The sequence below is a fragment of the Strix uralensis genome, chromosome 16 (assembly GCF_047716275.1).
Source record: "Strix uralensis isolate ZFMK-TIS-50842 chromosome 16, bStrUra1, whole genome shotgun sequence".
Lineage (NCBI taxonomy): Eukaryota > Metazoa > Chordata > Aves > Strigiformes > Strigidae > Strix > Strix uralensis.
Window position 1 is genome coordinate 9391229 of NC_133987.1, and position 17818 is coordinate 9409046.

General features: G+C 56.4%; 1 protein-coding gene across 5 annotated transcripts in view; it reads right to left on the reverse strand.

Annotated features, from left to right (window-relative positions):
• The window catches only part of ELFN1 (extracellular leucine rich repeat and fibronectin type III domain containing 1), a 109545-nt gene extending 98852 nt beyond the window's left edge, over window positions 1-10693 (reverse strand). For 3 of the 5 annotated variants that reach the window (XM_074886231.1, XM_074886228.1, XM_074886227.1), the window contains exon 1: window positions 10207-10693. The gene's annotated coding sequence lies outside the window, so the exon portion shown is untranslated. Of the gene's footprint in view, window positions 1-2412; window positions 2559-6838; window positions 6874-10206 lie in introns of those variants that run through there. The other 2 variants (XM_074886230.1, XM_074886229.1) reach the window with 2 other exon arrangements.
• Window positions 10694-17818: the final 7125 nt, after the last annotated feature.

The following is a 17818-nucleotide window of genomic DNA, read 5'->3' on the forward strand; positions in this document are numbered from 1 at the left end:
CTGTGCTGTTTCGCCACAAACATGCTGGAAGATCAGATCCCGAGCTGAGACTCTCCAGGGCTGAGTTGCAGCTGTACCAAGCTCTTGCGGCTGCTCTAGCAAGCCAAAAGGCATCCAAAATCAGATCGATCAATCAGTAAAACAAGACACAGACAAATGTCTTAACCACAGCATTCACTGATGGCAGAAAAACCCACACCTTGGAAACCTTAATCTTAACCTCTATGCCTCCAAGTTCCCCCCACCTGTAACATGAGGACAAGAATCATCTACCTGACCCGGCTGCTGCAAGCTTTTCCTAATCAATCAGCTCATTAATTCATGCAAAGTATTAGACAGACAGCAGATGGATGGCTTTACACAATAGTCTTTTCTACAGTGAAATACTTCTACTTAATTCTCCACCAGCAGCTGCCTGCCCACTCTCATCTCACCGGCACGGAGTGGTCCAGGCTCATCCAGGGACATGCACGAGGTCCAGAGCAGTGGGGTCTCCCTAGACCCAAACAGCACCCGGGATTCCCTGGCTGGAGAGACCCTTTTCACAAGGCTTCTTACAGATTTGATTTTTATCTCGTCATATTTAAAAGCTGTCTCAGGAGCGTAATGATTTTAAATTCACTCACCGCCACAGTCAATCAATGGAGCGGCGGCGGCTGCTAGTGCCTCGCTAGCAGGCGGTGATGAATGGGGCTTTCGAGGCTGCATCGCTCGCCTCCGAGCGAGAGGAGAGCGTGGGCAGAGGGTGGGGAAGAGAAGCAAAGCCAGAAACAAGAATTAAAAGGAAGAAAAGGGGCGGGGGGTAGGAAAGCCCAACCTGCTTACTGCAAACTTGATACAAGTGTTCATCCGCTCCTGGAAGGCACAGCTTGGATGGAGCAGTTTTGGCTTGTGTTAGTCTCCCTGATCTGTTATCATCCTACATCTTAAACACATCAGCTAATACATTTATTACAAATGAGTGCTAACCCCAAACCTGGCTTGTGCAGAGGACCAGCGCCCCAGCCGCCAGCCTCCACCCTGCACACGTGCCCCTGACCCCACTTCCCTTTCCAGGAGACACTGAAGAGCAAACACCAGAGAGCAGCTCTCAAGAGCATGTCTTCCCTCAGGACAAAGCGATAAAGGGCACAGCACTGAACGCGTTATCCCTCAACTCTCCCCATGTGGAAGCAGACAGACACAAGCCCCACTGGATGACACATAGCACCCTGTGCCTCCCCAGCCCTGCTCTGGGTGCCAGCAGCAGAGAGGAGCAGCCCTGGGTGCTCGCAGCCACTCCAGAGACTACAGAGGGACAGGGAGCACCCGTCCCTGCAACTATCGTGAGTTTCCAGGAAGGAAAAACCAACAAACAAAAAAAAATACACTACATTAATGCACACAAAAGTCCCCCTGCTTGGGGGAGCCCAAAGGGCCTAATCCTGCTCCAGCATGCTACCAATCGCCCTGCTCTACCGAGAAAGGATGATGCTCAGCATTTGAAGGAAGCCACTTCACATCCAGGCTCTTTTTCTCTCTCTTTCTCCAATTACAGGGTCAGGTCAGCACTGTGCAGCCTGTGAGCATAAAAATATTTGTAATACGGAAAACTTGTACTACCAAAGAAGCTGCAGTTCATGGTGTGAGCATCGCATCCGGGTGTACAAGTCTCACAAAGCTGAGAGGGGGAAAAGTCAGAAACTGAAACCCACCACACCAGCGAAATAAAAATAAGAGGCAGTAAGAGTAAATTGATGGTGTTGCTCCAATTTGAGCAAACACTAATTAAGAATGTGTAATTGAATTAATGCATTATTTAGAAACGCCAGCAAATCCTGAGCAGGGATATAAATACGTTAAAGGGTTCCTTTGACATTAGATATATCTCACGCCTCACTACCCACAATTTATTTTAATGTCACCAGAATTTTACATCCTTATCACTCACCACTGTTTCACATTTACCCCGTACAGCTGTATCCTCTCCCCTCAATTCCACACACCCAAGTGCTCCATATGGGGGAATGATGACCATTTGATAAGTCAAAGCTGCGTAATAAATTAGCTCAGCTCATCAACCACTTCCCCTCCCTATGCCCAGTAGCCACAGGTCTAGGTCTAATTTGTTTAGAGCCTGGAAAAACATCAAATACCCCATTAAAAAACAAATCCATCTTCTAGAAATACAGTTTTTTCTACAGCTTCAAGTGTCCGTTTGCTTTCCGTTACACTGGAAAAGTCCCTGCACAAGCAGGAGTTAAGCCTGGCCCAGAATAGGTCAAGAAACCGATACCATCACACCCTGGAAATAGAGGAAAACAGCATCTCAGGGGAAAAATAAAAACAACAAAAACCAACCAACCAACAAAAAAACCACCACACAACAAAAGAACCACAGCCCCTCAGATGTTTCACAGCAGATGTTTGTACCTGTGAAAGGTCCCGAGATATTGCATTTGCAGCTGGGACAGTTTAGTAGTGCTTCAGGTATTTAGCAAGAGGCTTTACATACATTATTCTTCCCTCCTTCTGAGTCCTTCGCAGTGAGGCTTACGGCTCTTACTACACCTGCATTTCTAGGAAGAGATACAAATACACCAAAAGGAAAGAAAGAAATCCAGTGAAATTGTTTAAAACCAATGAAGACACTTGTAAGGAAAGAAGCACGAGAAAATAACATAGGTGAATCCAAGTTCACACTCACATATATAGCTCTAGGAAAGGGAAAAAAGAAGCAGCATTAATGTCTTGTACTTAGGTATGAGCATATACTGTAACAAAATATGCATGCTGTTTATAAAACATATTGGAAGACTTTTCCCTAAAAGATGTCATATAAAGTATAAAATTTTATTATCTCTGCCTGTCCATTTTACAAAGATATACACAAACAAGTTGCCAAATCTGCCTGCCGTTTAACTCCATTAAATACAATGAATGAGTTTGGCCCACAAAAAACTCTGCACTTACTGTAATAAAGCTAAAAGCTGAGAGCAGCTGATACAGTAAAACACATACGTTTCCATAAACTTATTCCTGACGATTTAAAAATATGAGTGAGCTACAGAAATTGCCCTTGTCCAGCTCCTAAAGAAATGCTGAAATGGGGGAGGGAAAAAAAAAAAGCACAAACCTTGGAGTTTTCCCCTCTGGTTCCCTCTAAGCACAAAGGGGAGAGGGGCAGGGGGAAGCCAGCAGGGTTGCGTTCATTTGGCTTTTCCCACCAAGAGTCCTGAATACATACAACGTGTGTTTGAACAAAACACCTGATGGTTTGGTCCTCAAGTTGGGCAGGATCCCACCCAGCAGGAACAGGGGTCACAGGTCTAGACCCCGTCCCAAGACATCCGCTTCTCCCCCACCGGTCCCCAGAGGGGAGAACATGCTCAGGCTCCCAGGGCAGGGGTGCCGGCTGCTCTGCTCCCCAGGGCAGCTGACCACAATTCCGTTTGCAGAGGGCTTTCCTCATAATCTGTGGGTCTCTGGCCACTGGGTCATCTTGAATTACACCTGGAACCTTACATCGCATGGGGGACCATGTCAGGCGGTACAGAAGGCAGACCCAAATGACTGATTGTAAGCCTCCCCTGACTAATAAGGGGTTTTTTGTTTGTTGAGGGTTGTTTTTTTTTTTTTAAATGCACCCAGCTTTCTCTCAGGCCACTGTCACAACCACACCAACTCCCATCTCCACCTCCCCGGCCTCCTCCCATGTCCCTCCAGCTCCCTTACACAGGCTGACACGCACCCTGCGCCCTCAGTGCCACCTCCTCCAGACCCTCCTGTCCCAGCTCCTTGTGGTGCACGGAGGCTCCAGGTTCCCCTCAGCTCCCCTGGAGCTAATCTCACAGCTCCTTTCTTAGATATTTATTATTATTTGCTTCTATTATGGGGATGTCTGAGAGACCCAGACAACCCTTGTACTAAGGACTGTACGTATACTCATCGCTCCAACAGCCAAACTGCACCTCATGTACCATTTCATGCTCTTCCTCCTCACCAAGCCCCGTCCACCCTGGCTGCCATTGCTCTCCTGGGGGTATAACAGACATGGAACCAAGGCTCAGGGCCTCCACTCCAGCCCCTTCACTGCAAGATTCCTACAGCCCTACCGCTTTCACAGATTTGCCTCCTTCCTCAGTCACCCTTTGGGGTCACACATGGCTCCATAGCTGTCCCACAGAGCCCCACCCAGGTCCTCTCCCCGCCACCAGCCTCCTCTGGGCCCAGTTTGCTGCAGACCATCACACCTCCACCTCACCACACCCAGACACTCAGCCCCAGTGCTGTCCTGCCATCAGGCTCGCTCAGACTCCCCCCAGGACCACAGTTCATAACACCCAAAAAATCCAGCAACCATACCGTATCACGCAGAGCGCCGCCCGAGGCTGTGCTCCCAGCTCATACCGCCTTGCAGCCCCTGAGGTAGCTTCCCCTCTCCTCCACCCTTCACCTCAAAGCCTTGCTGGTGACTCCACCAGCTGCCTCACCATGCCCCCATCACAGACAGCTCAGAAAGGCACAGCCTACCTGCAGTAAGCCCCCAGGCCCACATCCTCTCCTCCTGAGGCTCCTCACTGTCTTCCAGCAGCTCCTTCTTAAGTTCCTCTGCTCCACTGGGCTTTCCAGTGCCCTTTACTGAGAAACCACATAAACCCAGGCTTTTGCTACACCTGGAGTTAACACCAATTCACAGCTGAGTGCTAGCAGCTGGGATGCTGCAGGCATTGCTGTGCTGCTGTGGCTTTTCTCCATGTGAAATCCTGGCCCTGAAGCAGCTGACAAAGAAACTCCACTCGGACCAGCGTGGCCGGGATGTGCCTGGCTACTGCTTTCTGTGTCCCTCTGGGACATGGAGCATCACTGACATAACCCCCAGCACATGCATGGAGAAGATAAGCATCGTTAAAAATTGCCCCAGGATGGGGTTGAGACTCTACAAGCAGGCAGGACAGCACTGGGCTCTCCGGAACATGGACCGTGTGTCCCGTCCCCGTTACAGCTTCTCCAACCTCAGCGCTACATCCAGAGCCTGACTCAGAAACCTCCGAAGCACCGGCCACGTCCTTCTGTTTGCATGCATTGTGCAATCCTATATTTAGCATATGATGGGAGAACCGAAATAAATAATCCATAGCTCATAATAATAAACCTTGCACCTCGAACAAGCCAAAAGCCTGACCTTTCATAGTTAAGCCGTCCTGGTGAGAGGTTAGATCTTGTGTTTTCTGATCATCAAACAGGAAAGCATTAGCTAGACAGGGAGAACAAGCTCTTATCTAGACCTGATTTCTCTCCCCTCCAGGGGATCCTGTAGGATATTTCAGTTCTCTCTCACTCACTGTATGACTCTTCCCTCCCCCAGTTGCTTGAAATCAGCCAAATTCACAATCTAATCTGGCCGGGAGTCAAAGGGGAGAAAAATCAAGTCCTAATGCAGTGACTATTTTGAATGGGGAATTGAAGCCAATCAGAAAGGCATTATTGATCCCTGCTCGGAGCACCTCGGTCAGGGAGGGGAAAGCCATGGGCAGCCGCAGAGCTGCCCACCGCAGCCAGCCGGGGCTGCCCTGCCAGGCCTGCAGCTTTCCCAGCACTGGCCCGGGCCAGGAGCCGGCATGAGGGGGGAGCCAGCCCCATCCAAGACGAGTTCCCTGCCTCAGCATGCAGGCAGGGAGAGCACACACCACCCCTGTGCCGGCACTGGCGAGCCCCCACGGCGTGCACTAGCCCACGTGTGTGTAAGAGCAGGACCCGTGGGCTACCTACCGCCGTGTGCTTGTGTGCAAACACTTCTGGCGTGCATCGCTTTGGAGTGGACTCATCTGCGAGAGCCAGGCTGCCTCATCAAACGGTGTGTGTGTGTGTGCATAGCGAGGACTGTATGCATGTAAGCAGCCTTAGCGCGGGCCAGCCCTGCGCGATAGCCAAAGCGCAGGCTGCAGGGCAGGGCAGGGGGTGCGCATGTGGATGCCTGTGTGGACCTGTCCCCCCCAGCCTGCGTGATCCGCAGGCACAGCCCCTGCAGCGGGCAGGGGAAGGCAGTGGGGTGGCTCACCCCAGGCAGCGGGGCAGGTGCAGCAGGGGATGGGGGGCAGCCGGACGGGGCTGAGCTCAGCTCTGGGCATCCCTGGGTGAGACCCCGATGCTTTGGGCCGCGTTAGCGCTGGCTACACGCTCCTCTGCCTTATGTAACCGCAGCAGAGATGTAGCGGTGAAAGGGGGACGGAGATCAGGGGGAGAGAAGCTCCCCACTGAACCTCTCCCAAAGCCAAGGGGGCCGGAGCAGAAGCTGGATGCCCCCGGCAGGGTAAATCCTGGCGCCACGCCGAGGCAGGTGCATGGCCACCGGGTGGGCTGGGCCCGGCTGGGGGCTGCCCCGGTGCGGGGCAGGTCCGGCCGCCGGTGCCGGTCCCGGTCCCCGCCGGGGAGCTGCCGCCCCGCTCGGCAGGGCCAGGACACGGCTCCCGCCGCGGCGTGCAGCGCCGAGCACAGCCCGGCCGGGCCGGGCCGAGCCGGCCGCCCCCCTGCCCGGAGGGGGCTGCTCCGGGAAAGGGGCTCAGCCCGGAGCCCCCCCTCCCGCCCCCAGAGCCAGCGGGATGCGGCGCAGCAGTACCGGGGGTGGAGGGGGAGTCCTGGGAAGTTTGGGGAATCACACATTTTGCAAGGAGGCAGAAGGGAAACATCCCCCCCTGAAAAAAGAAAAAAACAACCAAAACCAAACCAAAACAAAAAAAAAAACCCAACAAACCACGCGGGGTGCCGGTGGCTCCTGTTCGCCCCCCGTCTTGGGCTGTGCCCCCCAACCTGCCAGCCCGGGCACCGCGGGGCCGTGCGGCCACCGGCACCTCCTTACCTGCCGGCGTCACGTCTGCTGCTGCCTGCCCTGCTCCGGCTCTTCCTCCTCCTCCTCTCCTCCTTCCTCCTCCTCCTCCTCTCTCCCTCTCCCTGCTGCTTGGGGCTCTTTATGGAGATTCATTCATTCATGCCTTCCCATCGGTCCCTCAGCGTTTCCCTGCCTCCCGGAGGCAGAGCGTGTGACGCCTCGCCCCTTTCCAGCCACTTTCTGCTGTCACAGAGCGGCGCTGCCCCAGCCCGGAGCGGCAGCCGAGCTGGGACACGCGTGGGCAACGCCGGGCCGTGGGAGCGTCCCCCCGCGTGGGGGGGGAGAAGGGAGCGGGCGTGGGCACGGCACCGACCCATCCTGGGGGGTACAGGCTGTCTCTGGCGCCCGTCACCGGGGCGTCGGGCCGCCCCCAGCGCTCTCCGTGCTGCCCCATCCCACCCCACGCCGCTGCCCGTGCAGCGCCTCTGAGCAGCGGCTGCCGCGGAGAGGCCGCGGGTGGTGGGCCCGCACCCCCCGGGCAACCCTCGCCCCCTCTTTCCCTCTCTGCTCGCCCCCCCCTCGGCCCAGCTCGTCCTTCCTCCCCGTCCCCCGCTGCCTCCGCACCCGCGGCAGCACCGCAGCCCGCTCCGGGGAGCGCTGCCCCATCCACGCGGTTTACAAAAGCGCTGACTCAAGCTCGGAGAGGAGCGGCTGAGCCCGGCGTGGGGAGCTCCCCGGCCAGCCAGGCACCGGCCCCCCTCGGCCGGTTCCCAGCCCCCCTCCCGCCCCGGGGAGGGCTCCCCCAGTTTAGTGGGCAAACTTCATCCCTGCCCCAGCCTTCCCCAGGACGGGGGTCCCTCCGCTGCCCAGCGCTGCCTGCCCTCCCGCTGCACTTCGGGGGGGGGGCTGGGGACACGCTCCCGGCCCCCACAGACAGCACCCCACTGTCCCCCGCTGCCTGCACACCCCGCCAGGCAGGGGCAAAACCGGGAGGGCTGGGAGGTGTCAGCCCTGCAAGGTGCCAGGCGAGAAGTGCTTGAGGGGGGGTGTGATTTTAGGTGCTAAACTTCAGGAGGATTGCGTCCTCTCTGCACAGGCACGGGGTTACTCTTTGCAGTCAGGCAGGGCAGAAAAATCTGCTTTTTCCCTTAAAGACGCCGTCGAAAATTTGAAGAGCAGCGTCTGGGTTTGGGCGCTGCCCGATCCTTCGGAGCAACGAACCGTTAATTTGAGGTGAAACCCCTTAAAAATACTCCCCGAAGGGCCCCGCCCGCTCCCCGGTGAGCCGTGCCGTTTCCACAGCCGGTGCCACCCCCTTTGCAACGTTGCCATCCATTTCTATTAACGATCGCTTTATTCACCGCTGCAAACTTCTAAATATTTAATAGAGTGCAAACCGGCACCGAAACGCACGGAGCTGACGGGAGGAGGCGAGTCCCCGGCTGGGGAAGGCGTGAGCGGCTGAGCTCGGCGGCCCCGCTGCCTCTGCCCCCGGGGGAGCCCGTTGATACCGGTGTGTCCCCCCCCTTCTCCTCCCTCCGCTGGGCTTTCCCGGGGCTGCAAATCACAGCCTGGACGTGGGCAGCACCGCGGTTCCCCCCCGGGCTGCCCGGCCCGGGGAGGAGCGGGGATGCGGAGGTTTGTGGCCGGCAAGAGCTGGAGGAGGAGAGGAGGGTGCGGGGGGGGTGACACGACACGGGGACACCCCGCCAGGCCGGCATGTCCCCAGCACCGGGACGCTGCTGCCGGCCGGGTCCCGCCGCGCACGGGTGGACCAGCCCCGCTGCACATCGAGCGCGACGGGGGCTGGGGACCGCCGGGGGTTGGGCTGGTTGGAGGGGTCCTGCCCGCGGTGGGGGGCTGCCCCCCATGCCCTGCCGTCCCCGGCCTCGTCGGCAATGTCAGGCGAGACCCGGGGGGGGTGGTGGTGGGGGTGTCCTGCACAGGGACCCCCCAAGGGAAGGAGGGGAGTGCCCCAGCCCCACGCCGGGGAGCGGACGGGGCACCCCCCCCTCACGCTGTCCCGCGGGCCCCCAGCCCGGGGCGAGCTTCATTTAAACACAATCAAGAAAATTGTCTGGCAACTCCGGCCGCGGTTTAAGACGGTCTCCGCCGGCTGGCGAGTGCGCCGGTCCTCCGGGCTCAGCCTGAATTTGGGAACTGAGAGGGAACTTTACAGTAACATCTGCCATTATAATTAAAACTGCAACACACCCACCGGGCAGGAACACGCTCCCGTCCGTCTCCCCCACCCCTTTAAAAAAAAAAAAAAAAACAAACAACAAAACAAAAACAAAAAAACAAGCGAAAGCGGCTTAAACTCACAGACAAGCACCTGCCCCCCGCTTCCCCCGAGCCATCAGCGAGGCGGCAGCCGGGCCCCCGCCGCACCGGGCGAGGATGCGGGGCCGGCGCCGTCCCGGGGACCGGCGCCCGGTTGGATGCGGTGTCCCCCCCTCCCTGAGCACGGACACCACCACCACCACCCCCCCAGTCACCGCCGCCCTCCTCCACTAATTTTCTTTAATTAAAGCTCTATGTGCGGCACGTTTCGCGAGGACAGAAATAGCCCCTGAAGGAGCGCATGTGGGGAGGCAGGTCCAAACTGCCGGCGTGGGAATGCAGAAGGGATAGGGGGGGCAGGGGGAGCAGAGCCGGGGAGCGGCTCTACCACAGCTCCCACCCCAAGGCCCAGGGCCGCCGGGGTTATCTGAGGTGGTGGGTGAGAGACACCCCGCCCAGGGCTCCGTGCGGCGGGGAGGGGACGCGGGCAGAAGCCCCCTGCCCCTGGGGGGGACACCGCTGCCCGCCGCACCGGCTCTTCCCCCGGAGCGCAGGGGCTTCCCGCAGGCAACAGTTGCAGCGGCGGCACGCAGGGGCTCCCCCTGGGGATGCTCCAGCTCGGGCGCACCCCGCAGGCGGTGGGGAGACCCCGAAGTGGGGATCCCCCATGGGCGGGGGGGTGGCGCGGCTCCCCCGGCTCCGCGACCCCGACCCGGCCGGGGGGAGCCGCTCCGGGCCCGACCTCCCCCTCACAGCCGGGGGAGAAGGGGCAGCAGCCGAACCGGGGTGTCCCCTCCCCCGCCCGCCGAGGGGAGGGCGCCCCGCTCGCCCCCGCCGCCTGCCCCGCCGTCCCCTCCCGCCGAAGTCCCAACCTGGGCTGCAGCCGCCAAAAGTTTGGCGACACGGAGCGGCCACCGGGGGCTGCGCGGGGCTCGCCGGGGCTCCCCGGTCAGCGCCGGGCGCCGCCGCGGCGGGGAGACACCGGGCGGGGGCCGCGGGGACCGGGACGAGCGGGCACCGGGAGCGGGGCCGGGGCAGGGCAGGGGTGGGGGGGCTCAGGTCGGGGCCGGGAGTCGGGGCCGCGGCGGGTAGGGGGGTGCTGCGGGCTTGCCTACCTGCTTCGGCGGCGGCTCCCGGCGCTCGGCGGCGCGCCCAGCCCCGAGGCGCGGTGATGGGCGGCGGGAGCACCCGCGGCTGCGGCTGCCCGCGCCCTTCCAGGCGGGCGGACCGGGGGCAGGAGGCGGGCAGGGAAACGCAGCCGGAGCCGAGCAAATCCCAGCGCTGGAGCCGGCCTCCGAGAAGAGAAGGGCTGCAGCTCCTCACTGCGTCAGGCGGAGAGCCCTGCCCGTGCAGGCGGTGCCGGGCAGCGCTGCCAGGCCCGGGGGGCTCCCACCGGCACGGCTCGGCTCGGCTCGGCTCGGCTGGGATAGGCTCGGCGCGGCTCGGCGGTGCGGTGCGGGCCGGGCGGAGGTGTGCGGTGCGGTGCGGCTCGGCTCGGCCTAGCACGGTCCGGTTCGGCTCGGTAGGGCTCGGCTCGGCACGGCCCGGTTCGGCTGAGCCTGGCTCGCCTGGGCTCGGTGCGACCCGGCGGTGTTCGGCCGCGCTGTCACGACATGAAGCGATAAGCGGCTCGGGCGGGAGAGCCGGGCAGGCACCGGGGGAGCGGGGAGGGGAGGGGGGGGCGTGTGTGTGAGACACTGTGTGCGTGTGTGTAACTGCGCATGTGACCCGGTGCATGTGTGACCCTGTGTGTGTGACCCTGTGTGTGTGACCCTTGCGTGTGTGACACTGTGTGACACTCTGTGTGTGACACCTTGTCAGTGTGTTGGGGTTTGTGAAGATGTGAGTGTGCATGTTGGCGATATCTGTGTGTGTATGTGACGCTGTGCTTGTGTGTGTGTGTGGTGACACCCGGAGGGGGTTGCAGGGATGAGTGTGTTGGGGTGTGTGTCTATGTTGGGGGGTATCTGTGCATGTGTGTGTCACAGGCTGTGGGGGGAGTAGCAGGAGCCTGGGTGTGTCTGCATGTATGTACATGTCTCTGTGAGCCCATGTGAACATCTGTGTGTCCCCATGTGTGCATGACAGCCCCCACACACACACAACCTGAACCCCCATGGGTCAAACTGGGCCCAGCTGGGCAGCTCCAGGTGACACTGGGAGCACGGGGGGCTGGGGTGAGCTGGCTGCGAGAGCTGGAGCAGCGATGGGGCTGGGCCAGGACAACCACCCACAGCCCCTTGGGGTCACCAGCCCCTGTGCTCAGCCCTTCCCAGGCATCCTCCAGCCCGAGACCACCCCTCGCCTGACCCAGAGACTGCTGTCCCACCTTGCCATTTGTTTGGGGTTTTTTCATGCTGTTTCATCAACCCAGCACACAACTTCAGGGTGATTAAAGCGTGGTTGGCACTGAGCCGGCTCTCAGAATAAAAGTGCTCTTCTCTCTCCCCAGGCACTGTCATTTGAGGTGGGGACTGGCCAGTGCATTTCTCATGACGGGCCAAGGTGCCTCAAGCCATCTCCGAGCCCGTGAGTCCCTTTTGCAGCCCTGCAAGGAGGTGGCCGGGGAGACAGAGAAGGTGGGGTGCAGGAGAGAAATGTCACTGCTTTCATTTAATAGCAACACCACCACCACCACAGCCAAAAAACCTGAAGCATGGAGTAATAGAGCTGGGAGACAGCCTGGGAACAGGCAAGCCATGGCCCCTCTCCAAACAGCAGCTGGCAATCTGGCACGGCGCTCGGCTGCGTTAGACACACAGCCCTGGGGAAGCGCCCGTGGAAATGCAGGAGACACCCCTGTGTGATGGGAAGGACGGGGCAGGGAGAAGGGCTCTAGCATCCTCTGCTCCACAGCCCTGGTCTGGCCCCTGACCTGCTGGGCAGGATGTGGGGCTTGGTCTTTGTTGGTTGCTGGTTGCTCTGAGGTTCTTCCATTCCCCTTCCCCTTCCCCTTCTACACCACCACCTGGACTCATGCCCTTGAAGCATGGGAGACTCCTCCCTCCCTCCCTCCCTGGAGCAGGGGTATCCTATTTCTCCCATGTCCCATGGGATGCTCTGAAGTCAAGGAGTTCCCATTGAATGGCTTTGGACTAATAAATGCACAGGCAGTGACATGAAATAGGCAGGGGGCCACCACAAGGGCTGCTCTGGGGTCAAATACATCTTCCTGGGGAGGCTGGAGATAAGAGGTCTCATCCCTCCTCTGCCTCTGCTGAAGGCTCTTGAGCCCAGGGCTTGTGTCAGTGAGCTGGGCAGGGCAAGGTCACTGCCAGGACCCTCCCGGTGCCAGGAGCAGGGTGTCCCAGGGTGCAGCCCTCTCCTCAGTGCCACACAGTCCCCAGGGCAGCCAGAAACACTGTGGGTTCATGCCAGCCCTGGAGCTGGCTGCTGGCAGCTGGAAGATGAGGGGACAGGGATGCCACCAGTGCTGCGCTCCATTGCAGGTCTTCACCCATGGAGATCAGCAGCGAGGAGAGGTCAGGTTTGCAAAAGGTTCTCTGCAAATTTGCTGCCTGCTGGCACACAGCACCCAACTCCCCAGGGCTGCTTTGGGAGAGGCAGCCCCCCCCAAACCTCGAGCCTCGCCCATGGATCCAGGACAGGCTTTAAAGCTGCATTGTTCCTACCAGCTGCCAGGTCAACGGGGGTGGTGGAAAGACTTGGTACAATCAAACAACTTTGCAAACCAAGATAAATTAATAAAAGAAGTAAGTATTCTGAGCAAGCTGTTCCAGTTCTTCTGGGAGGAAGTGACGCCAGCCCAGCCTCTGGCCCTATATTTAGTAAAAATCTAAACCAGACATTGATAATATTATTAAAGACAGGAAGGAGTAAAAGAAGACATAGCATTGCTGGGATGACTGATCTATTTACGTGAGACGGCGGGAGGAGTGCTGTGAGAAAGGTGTCTCAGGTCAGGAGAGCCTCTGCGGGCTCTTCCCCTCAACCAGCAGAAGAAGACGCCTGACACAGCAGGTTCGAGCAGTCCTAACCCAGTTTAACAAGTGGTAGGGGAGGGAGAGGTGGTTAATAAAACATTGGCTGCTTCTCCCAGCGATGTGGAGGTGGTACGGGAACAAGAGCTCTTCTGCTGCCTTTTGTAGCATCACCTGGAAGGGAAATGCTGGCCAAGGGACAGAGCATTGGCTGGGCAGTGCTCCATTTGTCTGTGCAGAACGGGGAGGTGTTAAGTTAGATAAGGACATCAATGGCTCTGAAACCCAGTGTGACCTTGAGCGAGCAACATCCCTCCTGGCCTTGCTCAGGGCAGGGACTGAGTTGCCCCCCATGCAGTGCCCACAGCAGCAGGGCTCGGCTCTGGATTCTCTTTGTGTCACAGTGATTGTGACAAGCTGGTGTCCTCCAAGGGAGGAAAGCACTCCCCAAAATAGGGGAGTCTGGAGGGAAAGGTGGCAATGTGACAGCCTTGTGGCTGCCTCTGTGCAGAGCCTGGGGGAGAGTCAGATGCCCCCACCTTCTTGGGACCCCATGTGGGGCGAGGGATGAAGGTCGGGGGTCCTTTGCTCAGTTTTACTATTCCTCTCCTCCCAAAAGGAATGGCTGCAAGTGTTGAAAAAATCACAAGTGCCTCAACCCCCTCAGCAAAACCCATAACAGCAACGACCCACCATGCAGAGAGGGCAAAAGTCCAACCAGCCTCGCTCCACCCGGGGCTCCCGTGAGGGCTCTGCCTGCAGCTCCTCGCTCCTGCCACGGGCATGCGCAAAACGGGCTGTGACAGGGAGCTCTCGCCAGCAAAAAGGGAGAACGATCCTTGCGGGAAGGGCATGATCTCCCCCTTCACATCCCTACAAGACCGGCTGGTGTCCCCCGGCTTGAAGGGTGAGCAGATCTGCCCCACCACCGAGTCACCATCCAGCAGTACAAGGGGATGCTGCCGTGTGGTTCCCAGCGATGCACCAGCTCAGCTGTGGGTGACTCGCCATCCGAGGGATAATTTTTTGCAGCCTGAGATGCTTCTTTGCTGTTGTTGTCAAATCCTATCTAAAAATCATCAGACTAATTAGAAAACAAAAAATGACATTTTATGGGCTGTTAGTGCTGTAAGTGGACTAAGGCCTTATGGTATTTAAAGAATGTTTGGAAAACAACTGCGATATTTACATCTGGGAAAGAGTTACCAGGCTCAGGCAGAAGCTGCATTTCACAACATTTTTGTTTAACATACTCAGCCTTGGTGATGACAAATATTACTGCACATCATTACTCCAATTTTTCAGGGTGCTAATACCTCATCCATTGCAAATCATATCTGCTGTAGACTTGGCAGCTTGGATGCATTTTTATAGATCCCCATTTGTTTTGATTTTCATTTTTGTTTTTGAAACTCTGAAAAAGTCAATTCTACGTCAGCAAAAGGTATCAGTGGTGGGGATGGGGGACGGGCTGCCCACAGCCCAAGTGCAGAGTGGTTGTGCATCATGAATTGCTCTGCTTAGAGCCTCTCACCTGGAGGTGGTGAAGACATCCAGGCCTGGTTTGGTCTCTAGATCTGCCTTTACTTGCTGGGCCTGGCAGCTAAGGTGATGTCCATGAAGATGGTGGAGTTGTCATGCAGACACTCAACGACCTGTCAAAGCAGATACACTTCTCTACACCATGTGCTGCTTGTATCGACCACCAAAGTTTGAAAATGGCCTTGATTTGCTCCTATTCCTCCTCGTTGATGCTGATCACTCTCTCCTTACCATGTCTGCATCCCTGTGAAGCATAAGGGATCCTATGGCTATGACTTCAGTCCAGCAAAGATTGGGTGTCCTTCACAAAGGCCCCAGGGGACCCATCCCATTGTTGATGGTTTCTTTTGGCCCCTGTAGATACCCTGACATAGTGCAGATCATATAGTGCCTTCTGCCGGAGGACCTCCAAGCAAGTAAACAGAGTGAATTATTCACAATGAGTAATTTCTTTAAAGAGTTTTTGTCTTTTTTTCCCCTCTCATACATTGTTCATGAAGAGAATGAGAAATTCTCCAGTGCACTTTTTTGGTGTTATTCACAAGTCTCTTTGGTGAATAACTCTCAGCTTGCAGGTGCTTTCAAACCAAGGAGTCTGCCACCAAATCTTCAAGTTGCAATTTGGGTCATGGCCCAATAAAACATGCATTTCAAACCATGTGTCCCAGGGCAATGTCCAAAATCATTGGGTGGACACACCAGTGGATGGAGAGAAGAGACTTGTCTCTGCCCTTCTTGGCACTGCACAGACCCAAGCATAGACATGATGACCCCCATTTTTACAAGTGTCCACTGATTTGGGGGCCTCCTTTAAGACATTAAAGGCATGCTGCTGGTACCCAAGGTTTAGTCTCCTTTGGGGTGGTGATGGAGGTAAGCCAGCCTGGGTCTGAAGGTCTTCACAGAAAAACTTTTCCTTTGTTGCTGTGACTTCCATTCTCCTACACTCCTGGTGTCCATCTGAGGGCATCTCCAGTGACCCTTTGCTCAAGGACCCTCACCTTGTGACTCATGAGGGACCTCATCTGTCTCTCAAAAGGCAGAGCTGGTTCAAGGCTTGTCGGTGGCACTGGGCAAACCAAGCAATGTTATTCCAGGGCTGTCACTGAGATGAAGCTACTTGGATTTGCCAAATCCATCCCTGAAGATGATCGCCAGCAAGAAAAGTTGACAGGGAGCACACACCTGCCTCAGAGACATGTAGATGCAGCATGACTTTCTTTTTATTTACAGAGCATCAGATTGCACATTCCCTAAGAGCTCTGATTCATCCCTCCCAAACCCTAGAACAAATACTCCAAAATCAGTCTATAGCATGGGGACAGGCTTTGTTCAGTGCTTTGAAAGAGAGCAGGTAAAGTCATTACCCTTACTTTGCATAGCAAAAATGATATGCATAAAGCTGCATAGAACAACCTGCAAAGCTCAAAGGAAACAAATGGGTGACTTGCACCATGAATTTCAATGGGACTTTGTGCCGCCAGGATAATAGCCAGCGAGACAGTGAAATATTGCATCTAGAGACACTGGGCAGTGAAAACAAGTTCAACTTGCTAATGTGGTGGAATATCCCGCAATATCGCATGGGGGGAGACTGCAGAGCAATTGCACGGGGGCACGTGGAGCAGCCTGAGAGATAACGGAGCATGCTTGGGCACAGGACAGGAATAATTCAGGATGGTGGCTGGTGGGGGGGTCTTTTAAACACAGGGAATTACCCTACAGCTTCTCACTGGAGCTGCCCCTCCCGGCTTGAAGAGCGATTTATCCAGCTTTTCTTGCAGGCAGCACCTGGTTTACAGGGAGGTCTCCAGCCAATTTTTCACATGGGTTAGCTACAGCCCTTAGAGCACCCGACCTGCTGGAGGCCAGCAGTGGCTGCAGGATGGAGATCTGTAGCCAAGTTTCTCATTATTATTCCCAGCAACTGCCTTCACACAGATCCTTGGCTGCCGAACACAGCCCCGTCACAGGTTCCGGCTGTGCTGTGGTCCCAAGCAGGACAGAAAAGGGAGAGTTTGCAGGAGAAGGGGCTGGCCCCAGGGCCAGCCAGGGCTGCAGCATCTCAGCTCCACGGGGACGGTGCCCCAAAGAGTCTCTGCCTCCTGCGAGCTCCCTGCTCCTCCCGCCATCCTCAGCAGGATGCCCTGTGGGCCATGGGCTCAGCAAAGTCTCTAAATATTGACCGAGGAAAATCATCCTCCCATTTGACACCCAGAGAAAAGGAGGCTTTCACATAGCTGGATAACTCACCCGAGGCTGGAGCAGAGTGAATTAGCATCCTTTAAATTAAAGAGCTTTAAACATCATCTTCTCCCCAAACTGCCACTATATCCATTTCAATAGTTATAGCAAACACTTTGCAAGTAGACCCAGAGGAAGAGGAAGGAGGAGGGAGAAAGCAAAGACAGAGAGGATGGGCGATGCTCTGACGTGGCGGGGAGGGGGCTGGGAGATATCTGTTTGCACCAGGAGCAGCCGCTCTCTCACTGAGGCAAAGATGTTAAAACAAGTGATTCCCTAAGGCACCCTAAACTTTTATAGATTGCTGATGGTGAAAGCAGTAAATGAAAGGACACCTTTGAGTGAGCACTCATGTATTAAACAGTCTCTGAGGTTGTCCCCATGCAAAATAAAGTGTGTTTTTCAAGGCTGTGTAACTCCACAGCAGATACAACAGATGAGGGGTGATAAATCCAGACAGGGAAACCTCACCAGGACCTTCAAGCTGCATTTTCAAGATGTCCACAACAAGGGCAAATGGCAGTGCAATAGTCTGACTGCCACCATGGAGACTGGCTACTGGTTCCTGTGCATGGCCACCTGGCTATTTAAGGGTCAATTGTGTTTTGGGCCAAAGGGAGTTGGAGAGAAAGGAGAGAAGAGCTGAGATGTGTAGGTAAAGCTACAAGACAGGATTGGTTAAGGTCATGGCTGTGACCACTTAAACTCTTTGGCTCTGAAAAGCAGAAAAAACCCAAGATGGATGAAAGCAGTGGACAAACTGGAAATTCAGATGGGAATCCAGCTATCCAATACACCAAATCTGGGATTAATGACACCATCTCAGCTTACTCCCTTATTTTAAGGCTGACCTGGGATCCAGGACATCCAGGATCTAAAACATGAACATATTCAGGAAGAGATTTGGAAATGGGTTCAGAATGAGTCACGCGGTGCATCTCCTTTTCCCTGGGATCCCAGGAGCAGAGACCTCTGAGTCGTTCATCTTCTTTATCTGAAT